At 38.9% G+C, this 14,619-nt stretch overlaps 1 protein-coding gene across 6 annotated transcripts in view; it reads right to left on the bottom strand.

The window, feature by feature from the left end:
• Positions 1-14,619, bottom strand: part of Lmo7 (LIM domain 7) — a 147,812-nt gene that overhangs the window by 57,603 nt on the left and 75,590 nt on the right. For all 6 annotated transcript variants that reach the window (XM_004626284.2, XM_023709612.1, XM_023709610.1 and 3 more), the window contains exons 3-4: positions 4,982-5,012; positions 4,080-4,193 (exon numbers count right to left, since the gene is read on the bottom strand). The gene's annotated coding sequence lies outside the window, so the exon portion shown is untranslated. The remainder of the gene's footprint in view (positions 1-4,079; positions 4,194-4,981; positions 5,013-14,619) is intronic.

Raw genomic sequence — 14,619 nt, forward strand, 5'->3', positions numbered from 1 at the left:
TATATATATACAAAATAGGATAGGTATACAGCTTTCTCTTGGTTCAATGAGAAGAAAGATTTGTACTAATATTGTTTAGACAAGAGATCATGTCTCCATCTTTTACTATGAATAACTACTATGAAGACAACATTATGCAATGCATTAATTACTGTAACTGTCCTACTAACCTGTTTTGCAACTATCTCATTGCTATTTGTTTCTCATAAAAATTAATAAAAAGTTAAAAAAAAGAAAAAAGAAAGCAAAGAAAACCAATCTTAATTTAGGGATCCAACTCAAAAGAAATCAAAATTATTCCATCTATCTCCAAGAACTAGTTAGTAAGGTTTATATTAAATATAAGACCATTATAGTTATAAAGTTCTTTAAACCCTTGCACTACACCCTTAAAAGGAAAGAAGAAAACAAACAAACACTGGGCTTACACATTACAGAATTCATTTGTTTTCACTAATTATAAAATCAAGATTCAAGATGCTAGCAGCTCTGTTGTCTTTCTGATTGAGAAAGGGAAGCATACTTGTTTGCTGTCACACAGAACCAATCTTCTTTAGATCTCAATAAAGTATTTTTTACTTATGTAAGAGATAAACAGAAGAATGAAAACTGCTGTACATATACAGAACTTACAGAATAAGAATTTTTAATTAACACCCCTTAAAGAAATTCAATGATAAAATATAACTGATGCAACCAGACTTTTTAAAATTTGAATTTAAGTAAAACTTATAAAGTCCTTAGCATAATACTGACACACAATACTAAATAAATACACAGTAACTACAGTTTTTAACACAGTAAAGGTAATTGTGTCATTACGGTAAAAAATCATAAAAATTACTTTCTGATTATATTACTAATAAGGAACCTAAGTTTATTCTTACTATAGTTAGGTTTATACTCAGAACCTTATTACTTTATAACCAAATATGTGAACCTTGATAAATTATGATTCAGATTTTTTTAAAAAGAGCAGTGCAAAGTAGCTGAGAGAGAATTAGGAATTTTAACATGGCCTGGGCAAAATATAACAGGGCTGGATACGGCATTTTCTTAATGTAAACTCTGGCCACCCAGAATTACGTTCTTGCTCTCTGGAGAGGCACGCTGAGGACTTAGGGATGAGATGTGACATCTGGGATTTACCTTAAAATGGTTAAGTAAAACTGAAGACAGATGAGAGATACATGAAGCCACTACGGGAATTCTAATCACTTGGTCAGAGGATTACCTCTGGATGTGTTATATTATTTTTCATCTTTTAATTATGTATATATTCAACATATGAGAAAAACAGAAGCTTAGTAATTCACAGCTCAGGCTTCCAGTGGGCTCACGATAGACCCACTGCTCCATGGTTCAACTGTCTGGCAAGTGTACAAAGCTGGATTTTACAACCTTTATACACCAGACATACTGGCATTAGGAGTTACCACCCCATCATGAGCATGCCAGCCCCACCTCATACCCTGCTATTCCCAAGCAAATGGGAAAGCTAGGCCTACAGCTGCTCATAATTAACTATTCCTAAAATACATAAAAATATTTCAATTTTCTAAGTAAATCTTTACATCTATCAGGTTTCTTAGGCACAGGCTTGTTGCTACCCTAGAGCTAACACACACCAAAATGATCCTTGACATCACAGACATTAAAGTGACTGATGGGCCATCCCAGTTATAAAATAATCTGGAGTTTGGCCTTGGAGTCTTGCTTTTGAGGACTTCACCCTGACAAGTGCCCTAAAATGACTCACCTCCAACTTCTAAGATGACTCTAGCACAACAGTTTCTGCCAGGTATTTTTTAATTACCATTTTGGATTGACGCAAAGCATCATTTACTTAAATGGGATAGTGTGATGAACACAATGATTCTGACTTTCATAGAGCTCATCCGAAACAGATAATACATTCATAGGTCTCTCGCAGCTATTCCCAATTGGAAACAATGGAATAACAGGCCAAATGTAGATTTTAATCTACAAAAACTACAGACTCGTTTCACTCACTCTGACATTGATACTGGTGACAGGAAAAGGCCTGTAATGAGGCATCCCTAGCAAAAACTATATTAAGCTTGTTCAACATGAATCAGACTGTCATAAAAAGTTCCAAAGGCTATAAAGGATACTAGTACATGAGCCAAAGTCCCACAGTTTTTAACTGAATGCTTTCCCAGCTAAAACTATAAAGCAAGCTCTCTCTCTATGACCAAAGCCTCCAGCAATTCATCCTTCCGAGCCACAGCCTGCCAAAGTAATGGCCCATCGATCTGCTGATCTGTCTCACACAACTGTACTTCAGTAAGGTTGAGTCAGCTGCCATGAATGTTTATCCAGCATCTAGTATAATATGTGTGCATGACTGTATCTCAAATATTGCCTGAAGGGCCAGCAAGATAGCTCAGTGGATTAAGCCGCCTGCTCAGGCAAGCACAGGGAAGGGTTTCGGTCCCCAGTGCTGCATGCCACGCCAGCCACGCCCCCAGGTGCCACCAGCCACTGACTCCAGGCGTGGTGGCCCACCCCTGTAATCCCAGTACTGGGGAGGCTGAAAACAGGAGGATCACTATGAATCTGAGCTGCATAGTGAGACCCTGTACAAAGTACATAAATTAAATAGAGAGATAGAGACACAGATAGACAGACAGATAAATATTGCCTGAATTAACTGACCCAAGGCATTAGAATGAAGTGATATTAACTCTTTACAATTCAAAAGGAATACCTGAATCCTTTAGGCCTTTTCTGTAAGTGTGTGTATGGACTCAGAAAAAATAAACATTATAGGTAAAGAGGTAGATGCAATACAAAGTGGTTATTTCCCTCCAAGCCTAAAAGTGTTCATCCTCCAATCACAACTGACATATATCGCATCCTTAGAATGTGCCAGAGACTAATGCCTCATTGGTATAACATCATTTAGTCATCAAAGGAACCTATAGAGCAAATACTATTAATTATATGGTGCTTTACTATTTCAACAACATTTTTTCTCTAAGGCCTGAGAGCTCCCCTGGACAGTATCCCCTTGGAGAAATTATTTTCCCTGCTTGGATCTTACTAATGAACATTTGAGAGAGCTATATTTTGTCACTCAAGTCTTCTTAAACAGTCCCTAAGCATTCAAAAGCTGCCACACTTAGTCTAAGATAGGAAAGAATAGAAACGTATTGTAAAACCAAGGATTCTAACTTAAAAACCTCACCAAGTTTCTCTCAGCACTACTCTTTAGGAAACAAAGGCAGTATGGTTACATTGGAAGTGATCTTTAGAGACCATTACTGAGGATAAGGACACATTAATATAAACAAATGGTGTCGCATCCATAAATTTTAATAGTCTTTAAAATGCCTTTCTACTGTAGTTGAGCCCATAATGAGCATAGAAACAGTTAAGTTGTGCAGTCTATGAGAAAAGCAGCAGAGGTGTGTAATACCAAATTAAAATTAAGAGATCGGCAAGGGTCTGAGTTCAATCCCCAGTTCTGCCAAAAATAAATAAATAAATAAATAAATAGTATAAAATAAAATAAAATTAAGAGATCCGGCTGGTGAGATAGCTCAGCAGACTAAGTGCCTGCTTTAAAAAGGTGAAAGATTTATATGATCTAAAGAGAAACCAGAGTATCAGTGCCTGCTTTAGCAAGCGCAGGGATCAGGGTTTGATTCCTCCTCCTGCATGCTGTGCCAGCCTGCCACTGGGGCACGTTGAGCCAGCGACCGAGTTTGGGGTGTGGTGGTGCATGCCTGTAATCCCAGCACTAGGGAGGCTAAAAACAGAAGAAACACTACAAGTCCAAACTCCGTAGTGAGACCCAGTACCAAATACATAAAATTTAAAAATAATAAAATAAAATTAAGAGATGAATCTCTAGATCTTCAAAAGTGCTTTGGAATAGATTTGCTTTGCTGTAGTAGCACATGAAGCAGCAAACAAGTAACAGTCCTGTCTAGTGAGCCCGGGGAGAGTGCAGCAAGGAGGATCAAAATCACCGCATCTGCAGGGGAGGAAGAGGAGCAGAAAGCCACAGTGCTGGTGACAGTAGTTGGCACATGCAGACAGAGCTTTCGTACCTTACTCAGAGCTTGTCCTAAAAGATTCTCAAATGCTTTCAAATTAAGACAGGGACCATTGTAGTAAGGATTACTCTGCGCTTTTCTTCCCAGCCAGTACAATGTTATCAAAACCTTAAAAAAAAAAAAAAAAAAATTCATGACAACAAGATCAGTCTATTTAGTGCCCAACTACAAGTTCAAACGCAGTGAGTTTTGTAGATACGATAGATCATATTACTCCATGGAAGAGATACAAACTTTTAAATTTATCACAATAAGAAGTGCCATTAAAAGTCTTAAATTATTCTTACCAGATTTTCTTATCTCAAAGAACAAGTTCTCTGAGCAAAATGTATTTATTTATGTACTCTATAAGCAGATATAATGAAGGCAAAAACTTGTAAGAGAAATATACAAGTAAAACTTTAAACCCCATCAATATTTTTAAATACAACTATAGAATACCTAAAATAATCTTCAGTATTCTTAATAAGAACATTAAACATTCCGCAAAATAAAGCTGTCCCCTTTAGATAGTCTACACATGTAGAATATTAAACATAGTATATACATTTACAATGAAATATTAACAAGCCCTTCAATACTGCTTTTCCTTGAAGTATGATTTGAGGGTTCCTACTTATTCCCCTAAGAATCTTAAAATAAATTTCCTCTTACCACATTAGTAACATACCAACCAACTTCCTAAATTTAACCAACCCTCTTATACCACGATGTCAGAGAATATATGTTCTAACCATGTATTTTAGCGTAAGTATTTAAGTATATTTAGAGTTTGTGACTTTTTCTAGGTGAAATTTTAATTATAAAAAAAATATGAAGCATATTTTCAGATCTATTTTCTAACAAAATACTAAATTAAAAACTTTAATGTTCAATGAAAGTAAATATAGTCTTACATTTTTCACTCTCCTATCAGTCTCTTCTTGCCTGTAAAGAAAAAGAAAAAATTAAGTAATATACATGATCCTTAAATTATTAATTATAACTTTAAAATCATTTTTATTCAAAGTTCTATGAATATTAACAACACTTGGAAATTCAGAAATTTTAAGGCACATATTTCCCATCAGAAAAATTACTCCATATTCATTGATTTGGTTAAATATTATAAAGGGCCATATCCCACAAAAAGTAGTAGGTTTTTTTTCTCCTTTTATCCATTATAATGATTTTTAAAATATGGTAGGGCCAGCCAGATAGCTCTGTGGACTAAAGTGCCTGTTTAGGCAGAGCACAGTGGCTGGGTTCAATTCCCAGGGTGCAGTATCAGCCCCACCCCGAGGCGTGCTGAGACAGCCATTGAGACTGGGCGTGGTGGCGCGAGCCTGTAATCCCAGAGCTTGGGAGGCTGAAAACAGGAGAATCACTACCAGTCTGGATCTAAGTAGTAAGACCTTGAAGAACTTTCAGACCCTGTGCCAAATACATGATAAATAAATAAATAAATAAATAAAGTTATTACGAGTTTTAAATTCTCATTTTAAACCATGCTTAAACCTGGGCAACAAGAGAAAAAAGACAAGAAAAAAAATCTTAAAAGGAAAAAGAAGTGGCTGTGCACAAGAGACTCCTCTCCACTGTCTGCGAGGCTCATCACCCACATTCCCCAGGGCAGGCTGCTCAGAGATCGTGGCTGCAGATATTGCAATGGACAGGTCAAAAAGCCACGGAGCCTCAGCCGGGAGAAACTCACTCTACGACCAGAGTTGTGGGCACTGTCTTCACATATAAAGGGGAATGATTTTTATGGGAAAGATAAATGGAGGCAGGTGTCACCTCTGTGTGGGAGATGTAACAGTATGTCACAGATTAAAGACCTATGCCATCCTAAAAAACACGCTTCCGTCACTAGACACACATGTGTTCACTATGAATCCAGAGGCCACAGAAGCTTGAGCTAGATGGCTTCTAAAACAGAAAATACATTTTCAGCCTAACTGTAAGTGGTTTACTTTTAGTATAAAATATACAGACACATGCGTTATTCATATGTATGTATAAGACATATACATAAAACATATTACAGAGATAATTCACTTTCATATATCCAAACGCCAAAGAAAAAGGGGTGAACATGTGTGTCCAGAGCCCATATTTTGACTTTATTTTTTGAGACAGGGTCTCATTACGTAGTTCAGACTGGCCTTGAACTCATTGTACAGCCCAGGATGGCCGGGAACTCATGATATCCCTCTTGCCTTCGCCTCTCTACTGCTGGGATTATAGACATGTGCAACCACACTGGGCCCAGAAGCCAATACTTAACAAAGCTTTTGAAAAATGCACAAGGCAACTATAACTATTCCTTTTCACAGGGAAAAAAGTGGACCAAAATCTATTTTAAAATAACCCCTAAAAAATAGCAGTATCTTAATAAAATTCATAAACTTTCATACTATTGGTGGAAATGTAAATTGGTGCATCTATTTATACTTTTACCCTACTTTGTAATATCTATTTGAATTAAATATATCAATATTCTATTACCTAGTCTATTCCCAGGTAGATTCTGAGTGTTTATATTTACCAAAATTCATATCCTAGAAAGTACAATAGCTACAACTGGAAGATATTTACATGTCTAACAAGGACAAAGATTACAGACTATGTACATGATGAAATATGTGCTTTTCTTTTTTTTTTATCAGTACCGGGGATTGAACTCAGGACTTTAAGCTTGCCAGGCAAGCATGCGTTCTACTGAGCTACCTCCCCAGTAACATAATGAAATATTATGTGAAAATGAGAATGAAAGCCTGTAGCTAATCTAACCACATGGTTCTATTTCACAAAAAAATAGAAGAAAAAAAAGCCATGACCAATAAAGACAGAAAGAAATGTTCAATGCTGCTGACCATTCAAATAAATAAAAACTGAAACAACCCTCAGATTCCACCTCCAGAAAGAAGGGCTACCATCAGGAAGTCAAGCAGTAACAAACGCTAGTGGGGCAGTGAGGAAAAGGCATCCTCTATAGTTTGTGGGAGTGCAATCTGGGACAGTGCTATAGAAATCAGTATGGAGAGTCACCAGAAGACTAAAACTAGAAATTCCACTGAACTCCTGTAATCACAGCACTCGGGAGGCCAAGGCAAGAGGGTCGCTCCAAGTTCGAGACCAGCCTGGGCTACAAAGTCAGGTCAAGGCCAGTATGAACTGCTTAGAGAGGCCCTGTCTCAAAAAGACAAAACTAAATAAATAAATGTGTACCTTAATTTAGTAAAATTGTCTTACATGTGTTATGGTTTTGGCCTTTAGACTGCTAGTCGATATATATGATAATTAACTTTATAAAGACTTTTAAGGTAAATAAATAAAGCTGATGGTGGCAAAAAAGGGTGGTGGAGGGGAAGGAAGGAATGAACAATTGAGATGTGTTATGTATATGTAACAGTTCCTCAAAGTGAATGTAATCAGATACTGTAAGCACACATGAATAAAACAATTTTTTAAAATTATAAACTAGATCCAACAAATGTATGAGCTAAAATAAAACCGTTCTTGGGAAGGAAGGGAGAGAGAGACCGAGGGTGGGCAGGAGCCACACACAAGTCAGCCAGGCTATTTGATGAACTTATACAAAGTGCACAAATAGGCTATACCAGTTTATCTCATCATGGATTCGAATGAACTAAGGGGCTCCCGGAGCAGCGCCTGTGCCACAGGGCGCAGCGCCCGCTGGAGGATCGCTGTTGTGATCCCGCAGCTCGTGGTGCTCTTGGGGGGTCGGGGACACTACGCAGGCGCTGTACAGGGCGCGTCTTGTCCCCACTACCGCAAAGTGACCACCTGGGCTCCACCACCCCACTGTGCACTAACGTCTCTGCTTGGAGCCACCTGACGGTGGACTGAAATCGCAAACCAAGATAAACCTTTCCCCTTTTAAGTCATCCTAAGAATGGAAAAGCTGACTAACACAAAACAAACATGTACTATTAGAAGTCGGGACCATGGTTACCAGTGGGAGAAGGGGACAGAAGTCACTGGCAGTGTGTAGTGCCTGTAGGATGCTGATAATTTGTATTTTGATCTGGAAGCTGAGTATATGAGAGCATGCTTGGTTTTTAAATAATGTTTAAACCATACTTTTACAGTATGCATATTTTTGTATGTCTTTTATACTTCAAGAAAGTGAATACAATAGTTCCTCGCCGTTTTGCAGGTGGACTTTCATGGACTCAGTGTTTCACAGGTTTCAAAAAATATTAATCTAAATTATGTATCACAGAGCTTTTGCTATATCACGGAATTTTTGTGGCAGTGTACAGTACAGTATATGTATATGCATAATATTTATGGTTTTAATGATTTCTGCCTACAATATTTTCAATATATAAAAACATTAAAATGTTAATTATAACATTAAAAGAATATTAAATCAAAATAAAATACTTTTACAATATGTATTTCTTTAGCAGATGACTGCATATCGTACCATACAGTATACATATGTTGTTAAAATTACGTAGGTTTACAAGTTAAGAAAATGGTTAAGAACATTAGAAATGTTTTTGAAAGTATGGAAAAGGTTTATAAGAGTGTGGGAAAGGTTTATAAAGCCTTAAAATATATATAAATACCAAAACACACTACCACTAGTTTGCTGATTTTCACTTATCACGTAGGTGTCCAGAATGCCCCCTGCACGATAAGTGTAAACAAAGTATAAAACAAAGTTCACAGCTCAAGTGCTCAAACCCTAACTTAACTGTTGGATACAAGGAGAACCATCCTGTAAAAATTAATAACGTTTTATTTTGCATTAGTAAGAGCAGAAATCACCAGAAGTGGTCAATGAAAACTTATAGTTGTAAACACATAGTCCCTTGTTAGATTAATGACCCATAAACATACAACTCTGGTGTGTCAAATTATCCAGAGCATAGAAGAACCATCAATACACAGTATGAAGGATGCTGTAGCCCAAGAGTTATCCCACTTTTGTCAAAAGCATATTAAGAGCAGAGGAAATAGAGTTCTCTTGAACTCCTGAGCTCCTTGCCACAGCCCTCCATAAAAGTTTTCAACCCAACACACTCATCTACTTTAGACTTTTTATCATGATAGAGCAATAACTGGAAATGCACAGCCTGTTCTGTGACAGACTCCCACAACAGCAGTGACCTTGGCATTCCTGTCCTTCCTTCACTTTACAATGTCTTCTAAATATGAGCATTTACAATGTGCTCTTCAACACAAGCATACACAGACCTGCCAAGGTAGCGTCCTACCACTGAAATGTAATGCCAGGAATTCAAGTAGTTGATTTGCTGGAGTAAAGAGAGTTCATTATGACACACCACAAACATTCCACTACATGAAGTCAGGAACAGGGCCTCTCCTTTCCCTAGGATGGCCATGGGGCATTACCCTAGGACTTTTAACTAGAACAAGAGGGCGGAGGTGAGCTCACTATGGCTCCACTCTGCCTGTCTCAGTCTCAGCTGAATCATTTCCCCCATTGCAAATGTGTGGGTGAGTTGATGTATTGTAACACCCTTTCGTAGCAGCTTGGGGTCATGTCTGGCTCCTACACACTGTATTTATTTGGGGCAATTACTTCACTCTCAAATCTTCAGTTTCCTTCTGAATTAACTGGGATTGATGCCTCCCATTTAAGAAGAAATTAGGAAGCAATGTGCTGGTGTACTTAGTAGAATCCCTATCACCACAGTCACCACTATAGACTACATGAGGTCAGGGTACATTGGTTTCGTTCTGTCCACAAAGTCCTCCTAGTGAAGTCATGCTGGACACCAATATTTATACTGCAGTCTTCCTGCTTGACACTCCCTAGCTTTATCCTGTTTTTTTCTTCAAATGATCTTCTACTTTGTGTACTTATTATGTTTCTCTGCTCAAGCAGAATCCTGAAAGGTTTGTGTGGTTTTGTTCACTGCTATATCCCAAAGCCCTTAAAATAGGATATGCTCCCATGAAAGCACTTACAAATATGTATCTAAAAATGCACAGCTATGGCACAAGGATGCCTTCAGACATTTATGCAACTTATAGAAATGTGAGAAAAAGCTGAAATGATAATAACTCAGGAAATGTTTGTTGTTATCGTTAGTGGTAGGCAAGCATTCTACCAGGGCTGTGTTCCCTGCCCTGCCTCCTTTTCAGGTCTCTTTCAATTGCCTGGGGTTACCTCAAACTTCCAATCCTCCATCTCAGCCTCCTGAGTAACTGGGATTAGATCCATGCATCATCAGGCCCCCAGAACACGAGACTCTTGATAAAATATTTATATGATGTCGAAGAAAGGAATTGAGTTGGATTAGCTTACTTAACAATTTTGACTCAAACTGTATTGATACTCACATATATTACCAAAAAAAGACAAACAAAATCAAAGGCCAGCTTAAAAACAGAGTACAGCTTAAATGCTAGTCACTGATGAAAAAGACCCAAAATCTATACTTATATCAAACATAAATTTACTGTTCAGGGAGGAAGAAGAGTTCCGTAATACTTTAAAAATTACTATCTTGAATATATTGATAGCCCTTGTTCTAGTCAATGCTTAGATCATGCATTAACTTTTAAATACTATATTTAATATTCATGAGCTACCAAGAACAGCACAGATGTAATCTTCCTCACTGTTAATGACACAGTTCTAATTCCTTTGCTGCCTCACAGAAGCAAGAAGATGTGTTCCTGTCACAGACCTCTAAACTGTGCCCACTGGTCTCCTCTTCCAGCCTTCCTCACTTTATCCTAACAGCTACTTGATGTTACCTAGAACCAGGCATCTCTAGGTCTGATCCTTTTTAAACTGATTTATTTTAAAAGACAGATGAATCACTCAGGAAAGAATTTCTAACCAAAGGACCAAGGAAATAAAAACTCCACGTCGGTTCTCCAACTGTCCCTAAGAGATGCTTTGCTACTTTTCCTATGAGGAGGCAGCCCAGCTACAAGGGCTCTGGGGTTGCCCTCCTGCCTGCATTCTGGCTCTACTTTTACTAGCTGAGAGAACCCGATCACATTACTTACTCCTGTCGCCAAGGCTTCGCCTGCAAAACACAACAACAGTTCCAGCCTCACTAGGCTCCAAAGAGAGAGATAAAGTGTTTAACCCAGGCAGAATAAGTAAATGAGACATTTGAAAGATATCTCCCAATGATAAGCCTAAACTAAACCACTGGGAGACAGAGGAATGGCCAGAAGACAGTTAACTCTTCCTTAAAGGTAGTTTCCCCCAAAAGAGATACTCTACAAAATAATTTATAACACTCTTTCATGGTACTCTTTCCTTTCCCTCTTGCTATGGAGGGATTAGAACAAGGATAATGAATTATTTCTTGAACAAGGTCAAAGGGCAAGGCAAACCTCAGTGGTATTACTGCCACTGTCTAGACATCCATGTTGGTGCAAGCCAGCCCTCCCTGCCCATCCTTAGTCAACCAAGGCCAAATCCTAAAGCTCAACATGTGAAAGAAAAAACTATCTACACCACCAGAAGCTTCCCTCCCTCATACCTGACTACACAGTTTGAGAACAAAATGCTAAGGAAAAGATTTTGATGTATCACTGTGTGCAGCAGCTGTGGTCAACAGCTACACTAAAAATTTTCTCAAATCTCCCCACAGAGTCATAACTTTGAGGCCACACACAGGTGACCTGTGGGCTCCTCTGAGAGACTGCAGAGTTAGCTCTATCCCAACATGTGGTTGAACACCAGAGTCCATCACTAGCCCAGCACAGCCAAGTTCTGAGGAGTCACCTGGCACCTAAACTCACTCCTTAGCCAACTCAGCAGAACCAAAGTTAAAGGATATCTGCCTCTGAAAGAGTTAAGTCTCACAGAATTTGACACAAATCTCCAGTTTTTCTGTTGTTCTTCATGTCACTGTAGCCTTTTTTTCTCTAAAGTACAGCCAAATTTCTTATTTGCAACCATGAAAGGCCCAATCTTTCTGTGTTCTACCTCAACCTTATAATTCTCAAGAGCTGAATCCTCCATATTCCAGAAGTCTCTCTTCTGCCCAAGACCCAGGCCCAGCCCATGCTTCCTGAGTCAACCTCAGTTTAGATCAAATACAGTGCCCTGACCGAACCACTGCATGGAGAAAGGTGAATAAAACTGCTGGAATTCTGATAGAGTAAGAATATCTATCATCGAAAAGGTAAGAAGTCCCATCAGGACTCCAAGCCTCCAGTCCGGGTGATCCCAGCTGAGCAAAGATTGAGAAAGTCTACAAGGGACTCAAGCAAATTTACCTACCCAGCTTAGTCTCCTCCCTGCTACCAGAATAAGTTCCCTGCTGTGCTTCTTCCTTCCTCAGAACAAGTGTAGCTCACTGAGTGATTGTGGCCTCAGGCCTCCACTTCCTTAGAGGGCTTCCCAGAGTTAGGCATGGAATCTCCTAGAGGCCCAGCCCTGCCCAGCCCTGCCCGGCCCTGGGTAGCACCAGCTGACCTGGGTGTTGCCTTTTGGGAAACTAGTTGATATTAGAGAAGCTGACCTCAGGAAATACTTGGTCCTCATCCAAGCCACTAAGTAATCTCTGTTCTCCAGTTGTTGCTTATTCTGTTGACCACCTGCTAGCACTTTTAAAAAAAAAATTTTTAAATGATGTCCTGAATCATGATTTTATAAGCAGTCACAAGAAGAAGAATGTGCAGAGCATCTGGAATAAATCTGCTTTATGTATACGGGGTAAGGCATGTGTACAGGAGGGGAAGACAGCAGAGAGAACCCAAAGCAGATGTCCCCATGGTGAGACAGTGGTGGCACAGTCTGGGTGTATTGCTCGAAGAGAATACCACAAATCAGGTAATTTAGGAGAGAGCAAGCTCACTTTTGCTTACACTTCCAGAGGGAAGGCCCAGGTCAAGGGATGAGCCTCTGGTAAGACAGAAGACTGGGAGAAGTGGGAGGGAAGAGGGAAGTAGGCCAAACTCCTCCCCTTATCAGAGCCTACTCCTGAGATACTTACCCGCTCCTGCAATAAGAGCACTAACCCATGCTGAGAGCAAAGCCTTATTTACCTCTTAAAGGTCCCAGATCTCGACACTATTGCATAGGGGATGAGGTTTCCAAGACGCAAGATTTCAGGACCCATTCAGAGCAGAGAGGGCTGCGTCTTTCTCCTATATGCAGTGAGGCACTCTGTCTCGAAATGGGAGGAAAGCCTCGGCCGTGGGAGCAATAACTCTCGTACACTAGGTTAAATTTTAAGAAATACTGCAGGAAAACTTCAAACACTACTGCCTCAAAAGAAAGGGGCAATTTTTTTTTTCCTAAATGTGATACAGGGTCTTGCTACGCAGTTCAGACTCCTAGTGATCCTCTTGTCTCAGCCTGCCTGGTTCTGGGAATACAAGTGTGCACCACCATACCGGGTTTCGGCCAGCATGGCATCCAATACACGGGATTGACCTTGGTTCCTTGTGCTTGCCGGGCAGGGGCTTCGACCGCTGAGCTATCTCCCTGGCCTGAAAGGGGCCATTTCTATTCAAAATATAATATCAAATTAAGAAACTATCAGGATTGGCTTCATTTCCTATTAATGGAGGTTCTATTAATAGAAGTTCATCCATTGCACTATTTAAAATAGAATAAATACTACCCGCTGTCTTTCACTGTGTCAAATAGATGTATAAAATTGTATGTGAGTTCTTAGAAAACTTCATTCACTCTTCCCTTCTTTCAAAAAAACCAAGCTGCATTAAAAGGAAGAAAGTAAAAGATTGAAATTATGCTCTCTTCCCTCCCACTTTATCCTAAAAAATGAAACTGCATTCCATTTGACAAGTTTCCAACGGAGATGTGTGACTCACTGGCTTTTATGTGCCATTTCTCCAAAATGCAGCTCTATCTGACCAAAGTAGACACCATAAAAATGACACTTGAGAACACAGCACCAACCCTGGAGATGATTAGTGAGCACACATATATAAACCTAATTTCTATACCTACCTTTGTAAGAAGAAACTCTTAGAAATTCAACAGTTTTGCCCTAGCAACATAATTATTATTCCAATCATGTCATGAATAAGTACACTCTTGTTAAAAATAGCTCATTATTAAATTTCACACCCCTCCGACACACTATAAAAATAGAGTTTCACTTAAAGAGAAGGGGATAGGCATATGCATTAGAAGATCCTGGCACCAATCCTACTTAAATAATAAATCTGAAGAACACTGTTCCAGGAGCTGGGTGGTAGGCTTTATCCCAAACTCTCCCAATCTGAAACTTTTATAATTATTTTCTACTTTAGGTAATACACTTGCTATTACATAAATCTGCCTTCACATTTGAGACATGTATGTATATCCCATTAGTTGGTAAACCATAAACAGAACTATGATCCATTCTGCATGATCTGTTTATTAAAAGGAGTTAAATTATATAAAATGTATTAAGGGAGAGAGTCAAAGTGATTTCAACCAAAGAAACTTCACTTTCCTCCTGTTAGTAACAATACTGGGTAGTCACAGCAATGGGGATATTGAGTTTTCCTTTCTCATATAAGGCATGAAACCCTTAACAAAACTGAACAATGATTAAGTAAAAGG

The sequence above is a fragment of the Octodon degus genome, unplaced genomic scaffold (genome assembly GCF_000260255.1).
Source record: "Octodon degus isolate 3935 unplaced genomic scaffold, OctDeg1.0 scaffold00013, whole genome shotgun sequence".
In the NCBI taxonomy this organism is placed as follows: domain Eukaryota; kingdom Metazoa; phylum Chordata; class Mammalia; order Rodentia; family Octodontidae; genus Octodon; species Octodon degus.